We start from the raw sequence: 16,564 nt of genomic DNA on the forward strand, positions 1-16,564 counted from the left end.
TCTCCTCATTGGCTTTTTGGAGCTCTTTTGCCATTTGAGTTAGTCTGTTTTTTAAGGTGTTGTTTTCTTCAGTGTATTTTTCAGTATTTTTTGGGTCTCCTTTAGCAAGTCATTGACTTGTTTTTCATGGTTTTCTCGCATCCTTCTCATTTCTCTTTCCAATTTTTCCTCTACTTCTCTAACTTGCTTTTCCAAATCCTTTTTGAGCTCTTCCATGGCCTGGGACCAGTTCATGTTTTTCTTAGAGGTTTCTGTTGTAGGCTCTTTGACTTTATTAATTTCTTCTGTCTGTATGTTTTGGTCTTCTTTGTCATCAAAGAAAGAATGCAAAGTCTGAGACTGAATCTCGGTGCGTTTTCGCTGCCTGGCCATATTCCCAGCCAACTAACTTGACCTTTGAGTTTTTCAGTGGGGTATGACTGCTTGTAGATTACAGAGTTCTATGTTCCACGTTTGGGGGGGAGGTGCCAGCTCTGCCACACCAGCACTGCTCCTTCCCCAAGAACCCCCAACCCGAACTGGGCTTAGATCTTCAGCAGGCTGTGCACCCCTGCTCTGATGCGCCACTTAATTCCTCCCACCAGGTGGGCCTGGAGCCGGAAGCAACAAGAGCTGTAGCTGCCCCACCTCCGCTGCCCCTGGGGCTGGAAGCCGAACCGCAAACTCCTTCCACTCCCACAGCTTTTCCCACTAACCTTCTCTGCAGTCTTTGGTGTTTGTGGGTTGAGAAGTCTCGTAACTGCTGCAGCTCACTGATTCAGGGTGCTAGAGCATGCTCTGCCTGGTTGCTGGTCTTGTTGGTCCACGCCGCTCAGGCTGGACTCTGCTCCACTCCGTTCCCAGCTCCCAGCTCCCAGCTCCGAGCTCCGTGTGGGATAGACCTCACCCAGAGACCATCCAGGCTGTCCTGGGCTGGAGCCCTGCTTCCCTCTCCTGTTTTGTGGGTTCTGCCTTTCTAGAATTGGTTCAGAGCCATTTTTTATAGGTTTTTGGAGGGACTCGGTATGGAGCTCACGCTGTTCCCTGCTTACCAGCCGCCATCTTCTATTACATCTTTTTTAATAAATTCATTTAATATATTTAGTTTTCAGCATTGATTTTCACAAAAGTTTAAATTACAAATTTTTTCCCCATTTCTACCGTCCCCCCTCTCCAAGATGGCGTATATTCTGGTTGCCCCGTTCCCCAGTCAGCCCTCCCATCTGTCACCCCACTGCTCTCCCATCCCCCTTTCCCTTCTTCTCTTGCAGGGCAAGATAAATTTCTATGCCCCATTGCCTGTATATCTTATTTCCCAGTTGCATTCAAAAACTTTTTTTTGTTGTTGTTGTTTTTGAACGTCTGTTTTTAAAACTTTGAGTTCCAAATTCTCTCCCCTCTTCCCTCCCCACCCTCCCTCCCTAAGAAGGAAAGCAATTCAACATAGGCCACATGCGTATCATTATGTAAAACCCTTCCACAATACTCATGGTGTGAAAGATTAACTATGTTTTGCTCCTTCCTAACCTATCCCCCTTTATTGAATTTTCTTCCTTGACCCTGTCCCTTTTCGAAAGTGTTTGTTTTTGATTACCTCCTCCCCCCATCTGCCCTCCCTTCTATAATCCCCCCTTTTTTATCTTCTTTCTCCTTCTTTCCTGTGGGGTAAGATACCCAATTGAGTGTGTATGGTATTCCTTCCTCAGGTCAAATCCAATGAGAGCAAGATTTACTCATTCCCCCTCACCTGCCCCCTCTTCCCTTCCTACAGAACCACTTTTTCTTGCCACTTTTATGTGAGATAATTTACCCCATTCTATCTCTCCCTTTCTCCCTCTCTCAATATATCCCTTAAATTGATTTTATTTTTTTAGATATCATCCCTTCATTTTCAACTCACTTGTGCCCTTTGTGTGTGTGTGTGTGTGTGTGTGTGTGTATACATACATATATACACCTACATATATACATACATACACACACATATGTATATATATATGTATACACACACACACACACACACACACACATATATATATATATATATATATATATATATATATATATATATATATATGCATATTCCTTTCAGATACTATGATATTGAGGTCTCATGAATCATACACATCATCTTTCCATGTAGGAGTGTAAACAAAACAGTTCAACTTTAGTAAGTCCCTTGCAATTTCTTTTTCTTGTTCTGTTTCTTGATTACATTTTCATGCTTCTCTTGATTCTTGTGTCTGAAAGTCAAATTTTCTATTCAGCTCTGGTCTTTTCACTGATAAAGCTTGAAAGTCCTCTATTTTATTAAAAATCCATATTTTGCCTTGGAGCATGATACTCAGTTTTGCTGGGTAGGTGATTCTTGGTTTTAATCCTAGCTCCATTGACCTCTGGAATATCGTATTCCAAGCCCTTTGGTCCCTCAATGTGGAAGCTGCCAGATCCTGTGTTATCCTGATTATTTTTCCACAATATTGTTTCTTTCTGGCTGCTTGCAATATTTTCTCCTTGACCTGGGAGCTCTGGAATTTGGTGACAATGTTCCTAGTATTTTTCTTTTTGGGATCTATTTGAGGAGGCGATCTGTGGATTCCTTCAATTTCTATTTTACCCTCTGGCTCTAGATTATCAGGGTGTAACCAGAATGGCCTTTGTTTTCTTTGAGTGACTCAATTTATCTCAGTGAGCTTTACTAGGTGCTAAGCCCCAGGCCCAAACCCCATTAGGTGTTAAGGTAATCCATGTGGATGTGAACATCCCAGGGTCCTAAGGGGAGGGGCCAACTCAAGAACCAATTGCCAGAGCTTGAGCTTTGGTGATTCAGATGATGTTTGATGATGTCTGAAGCCCTATAAGAAGGGAGGACAGAGCCATTTGTGCAGGGCTCCCGAGATGGTGTTGATGAACAGGCTCTGGGCAGCTGTAGCTAAGGAGCCCTCCGGCTTGTAAACCCAGATGCTGAAACTTTGTTGAACTCTGGTAACTGTGTTAGGATTTGAATCAGACAAAGTCTGTTGATGTTTGTAATTTTTTTGCGTTTTGTTTTGAAGTTCAGGGTGCTGGCTTTTTCCCCTGAGCTAACTGAATAATATTTGAATGCTGAATTAAAAGTAAGCTTGTCAACCCCTTCACCTTGCTTCTCTTGCTTAAGCAGATCGAAAGAACCTGTGGTGTTGGCAGCTTTCTGGGTGCTGGCTGTGGGTGAATCTTTTACCCCCACAGAAGGTGCTACCCAGATTGTTAAAACACAGGGCAATCCTCCTTGATAATTTCTTGAAAGATGATATCTAGGCTCTTTTTTTTATCATGGCTTTCAGGTAGTCCAATAATTTTCAAAATATCTCTCCTGGATGTATTTTCTAGGTCAGTGGTTTTTCCAATGAGATATTTGACATTGTTTTCCATTTTTTCATTCCTTTGGTTCTGTTTTATAATATCTTGATTTCTCATCAAGTCACTAGCTTCCACTTGCTCCAATCTGATTTTTAAGGTAGTATTTTCTTCAATGGTTTTTTGGACCTCCTTTTCCATTTGGCTAATTCTGCCTTTCAAGGCATTCTTCTCCTCATTGGCTTTTTGGAGCTCTTTTGCCATTTGAGTTAGCCTATTTTTTAAAGTGTTGTTTTCTTTAATATTTTTTTTAGTATTTTTTTGGGTCTCCTTTAGCAAGTCATTGACTTGTTTTCATGGTTTTCTTGCATCATTCTCATTTAACGTCCCAATTTTTCCTCTACTTCTCTAACTTCTTTTTCCAACTCCTTTTTGAGCTCTTCCATGGCCTGAGACCAGTTCATGTCTTTCTTGGAGGCTTTTGGTGTAGGCTCTTGCACTTTGTTGACTTCTTCAGGCCTTATGTTTTGGTCTTCTTTGTCACCAAAGAAAGATTCCAAAGTCTGAAACTGAATCTGGGTGTGTTTTCGCTGCCTGGCCATGTTCCCAGCCAACTTACTTGTCCCTTGAGTTTTTTGTTGGTGTATGACTGCTTGTAGAGCAAAGAGTACTTTGTTCCCAGCTTGAGGGGATGTGCTGTTGATTTCAGAGGTATTTCTATACACCCAGCTCTGCCACCCCAGCACTCCTCCTTCCTCAAAAACCACTAACCGGGACCTGACGCAAATCTTCAGCACTGCTCTGATCCGCCACTTAATTCCTCCCACCACGTGGTCCTGGGGCCGGAAGTAACTGCTGCTGTAGTTCTGTAGCTGCACCTCCCCCACTGCTCCTGGGACAGTGGCTGAACTGTGAACTCTGTGCCCCGCAGCTTTTCCCACTAACCTTCTCTGTTGTCTTTGGTGTTTGTGGGTTGAGAAGTCTGGGAACTGCCACAGCTCACTGATTCAGGGTGCTAGGGCCTGTTCTGTCTGGCTCCTCATCTGGCTAGTCCTGTTGCCTCCCACGCTGAGCTCCACTCCCCTCCACTCTGTGCGTGATAGACCTCATCCAGCGACAATTCAGGCTGTCCTGGGCTGGATCCCTGCTTCCCTCTGCTATTTTGTGGGTTTTGCAGTTCTAGAATTCGTTCAGAACCATTTTTATAGGTTTTTGGAGGTACGTGGTGGGGAGGTCACGCAAGTCCCTGCTTTCCAGCTGCCATCTTGGCTCCACCCCCGTATGATGTTTTATAATATCTTGATTTCTCATAAAGTCACTAGCTTCCACTTGCTCTAGTCTAATTTTTAAGGTAGTATTTTCTTCAGTGGTCTTTTGGACCTCCTTTTCCATTTGGCTAATTCTGCCTTTCAAGGCATTCTTCTCCCCATTGGCTTTTTGGAGCTCTTTTGCCATTTGAGTTAAGGTATTGTTTTCTTCAGTATATTTTTCAGTATTTTTTCAGGTCTCCTTAACAAGTCATTGACTTGTTTTTCATGGTTTTCTCTCATCCTTATTTCTCTTCCCAATTTTTCCTCTACTTCTCTACCTTGCTTTTCCAAACCTTTTTGAGCTCTTCCATGGCCTGAGACCAATTCATTTTTTTCTTAGAGGCTTTTGTTGTAGGCTCTTTGACTTTGTTGACTTCTTCTGGCTGTACGTTTTGGTCTTTTTTGTCACCAAAGAAAGATTCTAGAGTCTGAGACTGAATCTGGGTGTGTTTTCGCTGCCTGGCCATATTCCCAGCCAACTAACTTGATCCTTGAGTTTTTCTGTGGGGTATGACTGCTTGTAGAGTTAAGGGAACTATGTTCCAAGCCTGGGGGGATGCACCAGCTCTACCACACCAGCACTGCTCCTTCCCCAAGAACCCCCAACCTGGACTGGACTTAGATCTTCAGCAGGCTCTTCACTCCTGCTCTGATCTGCCACTTAATTCCTCCCACCAGGTGGGCCTGGGGCCGGAAGCAACTGCAGCTGTAGTTCTGTAGCTGCCCCACCTCCGCTGCCCCCGGGGTGGTAGCCTAACCGCAAATTCCTTCCACTCCCACAGCTTTTCCCACTAAACCTCTCTGTTGTCTTTGGTGTTTGTGGGTTGAGAAGTCTGGTAACTGCCACAGCTCACTGATTCAGGGCGCAAGGGCCTGCTCTGCCTTGCTCCTGGTCTCGTTGGTCCACGCCGCCCACACTGGGCTCTTCTCCACTCCGCTCTGCTTTGCTCCCAGTTCCATGCATGATAGACCTCACCCAGAGACCATCCAGGCTGTCCTGGGCTGGAGTCCTGCTTCCCTCTGCTATTTTGTGGGTTCTGCAGTTCTAGAATTGGTTCAGAGCCATTTTTTATAGGTTTTTGGAGTGGCTCGGCGGGGAGCTCATGCTAGTCCCAAATAAAGGAACTGAGGGCCCAAGTAGCTAAGTGACTTACCCATATTCACAGGGTAGTAATAGAACCAGACTATAGCTGTACTTTTACAGCAACCCCTCCTGTTTTCCTTTTTACTTGTAAGGATATTGAAAGTCCCATGTTTACATTTGAAAAAGGACTACTATTTCAGCCACTCACTTTGGGGTATATCACAGAGCCCCACCACAGGGAGAGACCATTCCTCACATCAGTATTTGGAGTCAAACAGGGCTTTTCAACAGGTGGCCAAGAGTGGAACATGGTAGCTAAAAGATTCAGTGGAGCCTTATTTATACTTCAGGGATCTGAAAGTTCATCTTTGTGAGTATTTCTTCTCCCCATGCAGCTCATCTGTGTCATAGGCAGCAGTAACAGAAGCCTAGTGTCTAGAATGGGAGAGATAGTGCCACCGAGTCTGGAGAAGGCATTTGTACCCTTTCAGCAAGGTTTGGATGTTACACCTCTTAGGTGTTACTATCCACTGAAGGCTTTGAGTCTTTACTGCAACACACACAACTGTATTTAAGAACAGCTATAACAACAAATCCCAACGACAGGGCTTTCTGGTGTCAAGAAAATGGGAATTCATAAAACTACTCCAAGGATGCCAAGGGACCTGTAATTTCATCGATATGCATAACAATAACAGCTAGAATTCATATAGCACTTTTAAAATTTGCAAAGTACTTTACATATGTTATCTTGTGTGGTATTTATGTGAGGCAGGTACTGTTATCCCCATCTTCCAGATGAATAAATTGAGGCTGAGAGAGGTTAAGTGATTTGCTCAGGGTCACACAGCTAGTAAGTATCATATAAAGGATTCAGACTTAGAACTTCCTGACTCTGGAGCTCTATCTGCCGCAACAGCTAGCTGCCTTGCTTCCTCTACAACATTGTGCCCCACCTCCCTACCCTAGATACTACACTCTAGGTGGGCCTCTGCTTTGCCTACCCTTAGTTACAGTTCTGTTCTATTGCTAGACACATCTGGAACATTCGGTTTGCTTTTGGCGTCCATAGATTGAACATAGAATTGGCAAACTAGAGTTTATCCAGGGATGTGCTGGTAAAATGTTTAACAATCAGCTCTCAAAAAAAGTACGCTCAACACGCTTTTAGGTTTCATTTGTATTATTGACATTTCCCCTAAATTTAGGTAATCAACAAAACAATATATCAAGCCCTGATTGATAGCATTTGATGATTCCTGAGGTACAAATACTACTCTTGAGCCTGCTTGATCTGGCTCCAGCACACCCCTGAGCATATTCAAAGTAAAGCAATTTAGGTGGTTCCGAGATTGTGGGGGGAGTATTTTTATATGATGATCGGTTCATAGAACTGGAGACACAGCTTGAAGAAAGAGACTTTGGGTGGTTGGAGGATGAATTGGTGGGGAAAGGATTACTATATTTACATATGTGAAGGATCATCCTGCAGAAATGAGGGTCAATTTTTTTTATATGAATCCAGAGGCTGAGTGGAAGGTGGAGAGTAGTACTGAGTCATGTTAAGCGCCATGGACTTGGAGTCAAAGGAATTAGGTTCAAACACCACTTACCTATGTGATCTCAAGCACCTTGTTTTGTTTCATCCTTTGTCTTCTGTAAAATGCAGGGCTAAGACTAGATGGCCTCCAAGACTCCTTCTAGTTCTAAATCTGTGAATCTCTGAAGCTACCGGGAGGAAGATTCTGGCTCAGTGTAATCAAGAACTGCTTGATGATTAGGTCTACCCAACCTCAAAACAGGGTGCTCTGAAAGGAAGGCAGTGAGATCTCTGTCTCTGCAGTTTATAAGCAGGACCTCTCTGACCGCATATTGTTTCCAACTTTGGAGAAGGTGGGGGTGGAGGGGGGAGAGAGAGACAGAGAGAGAGAGAGAGACAGAGAGACAGAGACAGAAAGGAGGGAGGGGGAGAAGGACAGATGGGGGAGAGAGGGGGAGATAGAGACAGAGAAACAGAGAGAAAGAGAGAGAGAGGAGGAGGAAGGGGAAGAGAGGAGGGAGAGAGAGGCGGGGAGAGAGAGTGACAGAGAGAGAGAGAGAGAGAGAGACAGACAGACAGACAGACAGAGAAACAGGGAAAGTTCAACCTCTGCATGACAGGAGGACTAAGTGAACTCAGAGGTTCCTTCTGACTCTATAATTCTATGATTCTTTGATAGTTAGTATCCATCTAGTCAGTCCTAATGAATCCCATCATGCTTTTCAGCTGTTTATAGCCCTCTCTGTTTCAATTTCTGTGCCTTCCTTTTTGTGATAAGGGGTGGGTAAAAGGCCCCTGGCAGGAGGATTCCTGTAAAAGACTTAACATTTTTATTACAGCATAAAAAAGTCATCATGTTTTATCAAAATCATCTTACCTCTGCTATAGAAAGTGAGTGTTGGGGGAGGGAATTAATATCTCCAGGGCTTCATTCTGTTTTGCCTCCCAGAATTGGAAAGCCCTTGGATAAACTGTGAGAGATATTTCAAAACAAGTTGCACTGTATTTGATGGATAATAAACTCAAACCCTCAAAATATGTAAGCTCAATAGAATTTACTTCTCAAAAGCATCTGCAAAGACAATAGCAGACAATAGCTGTCCCACTCCCAGCTGAAAAACCTTTTCCCACATCCTACAACCACAAATCAATAAACAGGTACTTCTCAAGAAGTGAAATTTTTCCTTTATGGAGGATTGAAATGGCGTACTTGTAAATGAGATGGTTAGCTATCAAATGGTTGCTCTAATAAAAAAATGATGTGAATTTTGGATTAAGTGTTTATAGCAGAAAACAGAGCATAGATTTAGAGCTGGAAAGGATTTTAGAGGCCAGCTAATCCAACCTCTTTATTTTATAGATGAGGAAACTGAGGCCCAGAGAGGTTAAGTGACTTGCCCAAGATCCCAAGGAAAGTGGCAGAACTCTCTCCATGTCTCCAAACAGACTATTGTCTCCACCATCCTAAGTTATTTTTGAAGATGTTTGCTTCTTCCTCTACATCCACATGCAGTTCTTAGATACTTTCTCTGATTGAATTCAACACATTTATTAAGTGCCTTGCACGTGCCAGATACTAGTGAAAGAAAGATGGATATGGCACAAACTTTGCTCTCAAGGGGAGCTCACAATCTAATGGACGAGTTGAAGACATGAAGGAAGGAAGGAAGGAAGGAAACAAGAATTTAGTGAATACCTGTGTTGGTAAGCAAAATGGTGTCTTAGCACTCATTCAACCAAGTGCCCTCGAAGGGTTTGGCTTTTGTTTCCTTTGAGTAATTCAGTGTATTTCATTGAGTCTTACTAGGTGCTAAGCCCTAGCCCCAAACCCCTATTAGGTGCTAAACCTATGTGGGTGTGAACCTCCCAGGGTCCTGAGAGGAGGTGATAACTCAAGAGCCAATCATAGCAGCCTAAGTTCTGGTCATTCAGATGATGTTTGATGACGTCTGAAATGCTTTAAGAAGAGAAGACAGAGCCATTTGCGCAGGGCTCTCACTCGCGGTGGTGCTGATGCGGAGACTCCGGGCAGCTGTAGTTAAGAGCCCTCCAGCTTGTAACCCAGATGCTGAGACTTTGTTAAGCTCTGGTAACCATGTATTGGGATTTGAATCAGACAAGGTCTGTCTGTCGATGTTTGTACTTTGTTTGTATTTTGCTCTGAAGTTTAGGGTGCTGGTTTTTTCCCCTGAACTAAGTGAATATTTGTATGCTGAATTAAAGTAAGCTTGTTAACCCCTTAATGTTGCTTTCCTCAGTGAAGCAGATCAAAAGGACCTGTGTTGGCAGGATGCTGGTTGTTGGTGGATCTTACACCCCCACAGAAACTGCTAGCCGGATTGTTGAAACAGTACCTGCTAAGTAACTAGTATTTTGCTAAGCATTTTTTATAAATATTATCTCATTTGGTGCTCACAATAACCCTGGGAAGTAGGTACCATTATTAATTCTATTTTATAGTGGAGGAAATTGAGGCAGACAGAACTTAAGTGACTTGCCCAGAATCACACTGCTAATGAGTGTCTGAGACAGGATTTGAACTCAGTTTTTCCTGCCCTATCCACTGTATCACCTAACTGCCACAAATAACTTCATATACTCTACATTCCAGCCAGGTTGGATCAGCTGTCACAGAGGTCCCTTCTAACTCTAAATTCTAGGATTCCATGATTCTGACAACCCTCCATCCCGCTTTCTCATCCCTCCACTTCTTGTCTCTTTGCCTTTGTTCATGTACTCCCCCATATCTAGAATAGATGTCCCTCTATGTCTGTTGGAGCCCTTTCATCCCTTTAAGGATTGTTTTAGGTGCCACCTTCCTTAACTATCCTCCCCCGCCCCCAAGTGAAAGCAATCTTTCCATCCTAAATTCCTCAGTGCTCTTTGCTGGGACCTCACCTTTGCACTTTTCACATTCTCCCTAGGTATCATAGTTATTTATATTCATCTTTCCTTCCACTCTCATTAGATTGGAGTCAGATTTTGGAAGTTTTTGAATGCCACAGCTAGACATTTATACATGATTTGGTAGGCAATAAGGAGGCATGGAAGGTTTTTGAATAGGTAAGTGCTGCAGCCCAGAGCAATGTATTAAAAAGATTCCTCTGAAAGGAATGGCTTCTTTTGCTTTCCATTGGCACCATATTTCACAGAATTTCAGAATTTTTGGAGTTGGAAGGGACCTTATCAGCCATTTAGTTCAAACCAGACCCATAAAGAATCTTCATTATAATGCATCAATATACTTCTTCTTTTGTCTAGGCCAGGGTTTCTTATCCTTTTGTGTATGTCATGGACCCTGTGTCAGTCAGGTGAAACCTATGAACCCTTCTCAGAATGTTTTTAAATGCATAGAACAAAATACAACAAAATACATAGAATTTTAGAGGGAACCAATCAGATTGGAATATAATTATCAAAAAATTAAAAGGCAAGTTCTTGGACATCAGGTTAATAACCCTTGATTTAGGCCGAAGGGCAGCATGGAATAGTTGAAAGAGGATTTGACTTGCAATCAGCAGGCATGAAGTTGTGTCTTTGTGCTTTTCTCGTATGACTGTGTGCATGTCATTTCCTCTCTCTATGCCCTATTTTCATCTGTTGAATGGTAATAAAATTTGTACTACTTATATCACAGGGTAGTTGTGAAGTAATTGTTATATAAGCTGTAAAGTGTGATATGAGTGTGAGCTTGGAGGGAGATACATTGACAGACTTTCCCTTTGAGTTATGTTATTGTGGCCTTCATTACAGTGTATCTAGAATTGTGCCTCATGACCAAGGGCTGATACATCAGATAAATATTAATCATTAACACCCTATGAGTATTAGTTCATATGTTAGGATACAGCACTTTTGGCTGGCAGACTACAGGTCATTGAGAGAACAGGTCATGGAAGAAGTAACTTTTTTATGGGATAAAAAAGAGAAGATGGGTTTGGAAACAGGAACAGTGAAATAAAACAATACAGAAGCAATGGTAGCCATGTCCCTTTGACAGCAGCAGAACTATCAGGAAAATAGCAAATATGAAGGCATGAAGAAAATAAGCCAAAAGGCTAATGTAGTAACACTAATGCTGATGACGATGACTGTGATTATGATAATAATGTCTATAAAGCACCTACTATGTGCCAGGCACCGTGCTAAACCCTTTGCAATTATTGTCTCATTTGATCCTCACAACCACCTTAGGTGGTAGGTGCTATTATTATCCTTATTTTACAGATGAAGAAACTGAGGCAAACAGGTTAAGTGATTAGCCCAGTGTCACAAAGCTAGTAACTGACTGAGGCCACGTTTGAACTCAGATCTTTCTGACTCTAGGCCAGTGGTATATCTATTGTACTATTTAGGTGCCCCAAGATCAAGCTATCATTAATTATACCCTCCAGGAAATTATTATGATCAGTGTGTTAAAGGCAGTGCCAAAATTCCACTGATTGGGGTTGTCAAGACCAGCCATAGTGCTCTAGAAAACCAAAATATGCTGTAGCAACATTGGGGTGACTGTTATGTACAATAGGTTAAGAAAAGTCGATTCCCCACCTCCGGTTGATGTTATGTTCTCTACTTTTCTCTTTCATTTATATGTTAATTTTGCTGTGGGAATAACAAAAGCCGGTTAGTCTTGTTTTTATGTGTCTAGGAGAGTGGATATCTCTGAAAGATTCCACTGATTTTTGTGGGTCTTTGGATTGTGGCAGTGATATGGTAATTCATCTGAGGTCAGATCAATCATTGAATTTGCCTATGGTAAGTTTTTACTCTAAGCCCTTCTGGTTAGTGTGTTCCTGAAACAAATCTTAAGAAGTGTTCCTTTCCCCAAAGGTAGAGACGGTAGCTTGGGAGAGAGTGAGTAGGGTAGGTGACAGGGTACACTGAGCAGCCCTTGAGAAGCCCATGAACAGAATGGGGCACCAGGCATGCAGTAAGCAGAATAGAAAGGGAATGTGGGGGAAAAACCAATAACAAAACAAAGATCGATTTCATAGTTTTCATAATTTTGCCAAAGGCTAGTCCTAGAATACAGTCTCCAATCCTTATGTCAGTTAATGTCTCCTAATCTATAATAATTACTATGTAAGATGGATTGTTGTTCAGAAAGTTATTAGGAACTATAGACTGTCATTCTTTCAATTTATTTACAAAACTTCATTTCTGGTGTAGAATCTCCTATCCACCAAGTTTCTGCTAATATAACCGCTACACAGTTAAGTGATTGACACCCAAAGAGGTCGAGTTGTTTGCCCAAGGTCATACTATAAGCGAGCAGCTCTGCCAACACATAATCCCCAAATCTTCTTGGCTCTGAGCTCTAGGCTTTAACCACTAGATCAAGGAGTCACCTTTAAATTGGAGGTCAGCAGTAAACAGCTTCAGAGTAGCAAAGGAGGAGTGCTTTATGTACAGTGGGGCCACAAGCCATTAACTGTATAATCATGACTTGTGATTGTGGACTGCTGAGCCGCCATTATTTTCCATGGCATGGTTGGTTACTGCCCAGTGACTGTCATTTGTAATATCCATTCCACAGTGGTGGCCAGCATCCTGGCTGCATTTCAGGAGAGTTCAGTTTTCCCATAAAAAAATAATGTTGGAATCTCATTCTCGGTCATATCAGGACATTAGGCAGTATCATCAAAATGATGGCTGAGGAAGGAATAGAATAACACACCCACATATATATATATATATATATATATATATATGTATATGTATATGTATATGTATATGGAGAGAGAGAGAGAGAGAGAGAGAGAGAGAGAGAGAGAGAGAGACCGAGAGACCAAGAGACAGAGAGAGAGAAACAGAGAGAGACAGAGAGACAGAAACAGAGAGAGAAGGAGAGGAGACAGGGAGAGAGAGCACTTTCCAGTTTACAAAGCACTTTACATTTATATACCTATTTTATTGGATTCCTACAACAGCGTAGTGAGTTTACCAAATGCTCTACAATAACCTGGCTTATCGGTAAGAATGTTTATCACTCCCAATTTTCATAGAAGAAAATGGAGACCCAGAGAACAGAAATTATTTGCTGCAATGATTTGGGTAAAACTACTAGGAAGGAAGGAAATAAGTATTTATTAAGCACCTACTGTATTCCAGGCAGTGTGTTAAATGCTTTATAAATTTCATCTCACTAACTAGTAAATAACTAGTAGCAACTAGTCTTAGTACAGGGATTGTGAAGCCTGGTTTCCAGATTCCAAATCCAGTAACTTTCCACTGTACTATGAAGCCATCATTCCATTTGATCAATATGTTCTTGCTTCCCCTTGTAGTGCCATGCTCTGACCACACAAGCCTGGTGAGCCTCAGGGTGGAGGTGGGTCACCAAGGCCCTCATTGGCTATAAATAGGACTTCAGCTTTGGTGGAAAAACTCTTAAAATGACTCAGCAGCATGCAGCACTGCTCAGCCATCTGTCAGGATTTCCAAAACAACACTCTGAAAAGGCCAAATGACCACAATATACCTAATTTGTCAACGGCCACAAAAATCCATCTGCTAAAGTGGCACATTATAGAGGACTGGTTTATAGGCTGTGAAGTGTGTGGACTCTGTGTCTAGACAATGAATTAAGGGCAGCAACAGGTCCGTGCACCACAAATGAAGTCTTGTCCCATTAAACAGCACTCTGAGTACCTAAGACAACAGCTCTTAAAATTACCATGCCTTCTGTGTAAGGGGAACATAGACTGGGTGATATATATGTACTGTTGATTTTTCCCCAGCATGTTATATGGAGTCATTTCCTACCCATGTGAAAGGACCCTACTGCAGAGTTGACTCATTCATCAATTTAATAACATCCTTCTACCATATTGATCTCCAAATACAGGGTACCCTTGAATATAGGCCATACCCCTAAAATGAAACATCTCTGAAAGGAAAATAAATACACATTTAGTTATTCATTGAAAAAGTGACTCTGATTGTAGGTTACACTTGGGTTTTATGAATGTCAAATTTAGAAAAATCATAGTCTATATTCAAATCAATATGTTTATTGTCTGCTTTAATAATAGTAGTAGTTATAGTAGTAGCAGCACTAATAATAGTGGTAGTTAACATTTATATAGTACTTTGAGACTTGCAAAACATTTTATATGTATTATCATGCTACATATTGGTGGAAAGATATAAAGATAATGGAATCATAGCTCCTGTCCTCATAGAGCTTAAATATGACTGGAGAGGCTATAACAACCCAGTGCCTAGCACAGTGCCTAACACATAGGAAACACATAATTGACATTTGTAAAATTAAATTGCATTAGATTGCCATTGTGCGGAATAAAGCATGATGACACCAGAGTTATTAAGAGATTTTCAAGTTATGAGATAGGCAAAGGCATTACTGTCCAGGACAGTCAGAAAAGGCTTTGCGGAAAAGGGGCATTTCAGTTAGGTTTTGAAAGACTGGTAGGATTTCAATAGGCCCTAGTTTGCATACAGGTGGGTAGGTTTATCAAGGAAATAGCTTGTGCTTAGGCACAAAAGTGAGAAAGTACCAGGCACTTGTATGAGACAGTAGTGCTGCTATTAGTATCTATGTGACCTTGGACAAATCTTCCCCTCTCTGGTCCTTGGAATCATTGAATTTCATAAGCGGAATAGACTGAATGGCCATCTGGTGTCAAGCCATACTAGAAAAAGAATCACCTTCCTTGAAGACGTCCAATGAAGGGGGATTGCCTACTTCCCAAGGCATATGATTTCACGTCTGGATAGCTCTAATTGTTAGGAAGGTATTTTAACTCATCTAAATTGACCGCTTTACAACTTCTATCCGTTTTATTCCCAGTTCTTCCCTCTGGGGTTAAGCCAAACAAATCAAATTCTTTCCCCACCTGGTAACCCTTCAAATAATTGAAGACAGCTATCATTTCTGCCCTGAGTCTTCTCTTTTCCACCTTAAATAGCCCCAGTTCCTTCAACCACTTTTCATATGGCATGAATGAAAGTTTCACTGTTCTATTTACCTTATTTAGGATGTTCTCCAACTTATCAATTGTCCTTCCTAAAACATGAAATGAACACAATACTCTAGATGTAGTCTCATTAGTGTCGAGTGGGACTATCACTTCCTTATTGAAGATGCTATGTCTCTTTTTAATATAGCTCAGGATCACACTAGCTTGCTCAGCTGCAGTATCACAATGCTGGCTCATACTGAGTTTGTAGTCCACTAAACCCCTCCATATTTTGTTCAAAAGAATTATTTTCTCATCCTATCTCCTTAATATTATTTATGAAGTTGATTTTTTTAAACTTAAGCATATGAATTCCTTCCTTCCTTCTTTCCTTCCTTCCTTCCTTCCTTCCTTCCTTCCTTCCTTCCTTCCTTCCTTCCTTCCTTCCTTCCTTCCTTCTTTCCTTCCTTCCTATTAAATTTCAACTTATCTGGTACGTCCCAGTGTTCTAGCCTGTTCTTCCTAACTTTGTGTCATCTGTAGATTTGATAACCATGTCACTGATACTTTTATCCAAATGATTGAAAATAGTGTTAAATAGCACTGGACCAAACACAGAGCCTGGGGCATTCTACTGGATTTATCCATCAAAGTTGGATGTTGAACCTTTAGTGACTAATCTTTGGGTGTGCAATTGAACCAATTCAAAAAGTACTTGTTTAAAAATAAATTTTTATTGATATTTTTTGCTTTTATATTGCCTACATTTTCTTCTGTATTCCTTCCTCTTCATCTTCCAGAGATAATCTTCTATAATGATGACTTTCTTTTTATAGAAAAAGAGGAAGAAGAGGGGAAAAATTCAGCAAAACCAATCAATGCCGTAAAAATCTGATATTCTATGAAATCTTCCATACCTATGGGTCCCCTACCTCTATAAAGGTTTAGAGAGAGGCGTCTTCTCATACATCTTCCTTGGGGCTAAGTTTATTCTTTTTAATTTAGCAACATTTATTTTTTTGTGGTTGTTCTTTCCATTTACATTGTTGTAGCAATTGTATATATTGTTTTCTTGACTTTGCTTATTTTGCTTTGCATCAATTCATGTAAATCTTTCTATGATTTTCTGAATTCATCATATTCATTATTTCCTACAACACATTCATTACCACAGTTTGGCTAGTCCCAAATGTTGGGCATCTACTTTGTTTTCAATTCTTTGCTCCACAAAAAGTGCTACTATAAATATTTTGTGCATATGGAATCTTCATTTTTATTAATGATTTCCTTGGAGGCATATGCTTAACAATGGAATCTCTTGGTCTAAGAGTTTTAATCACTTTATTGGCTTGATTCCAAATTACTTTCCGACATGTTTGTACTAATTCACAGT

Source organism: Trichosurus vulpecula, chromosome 3, assembly GCF_011100635.1.
Source record: "Trichosurus vulpecula isolate mTriVul1 chromosome 3, mTriVul1.pri, whole genome shotgun sequence".
NCBI classification, from domain to species: Eukaryota; Metazoa; Chordata; class Mammalia; order Diprotodontia; family Phalangeridae; genus Trichosurus; species Trichosurus vulpecula.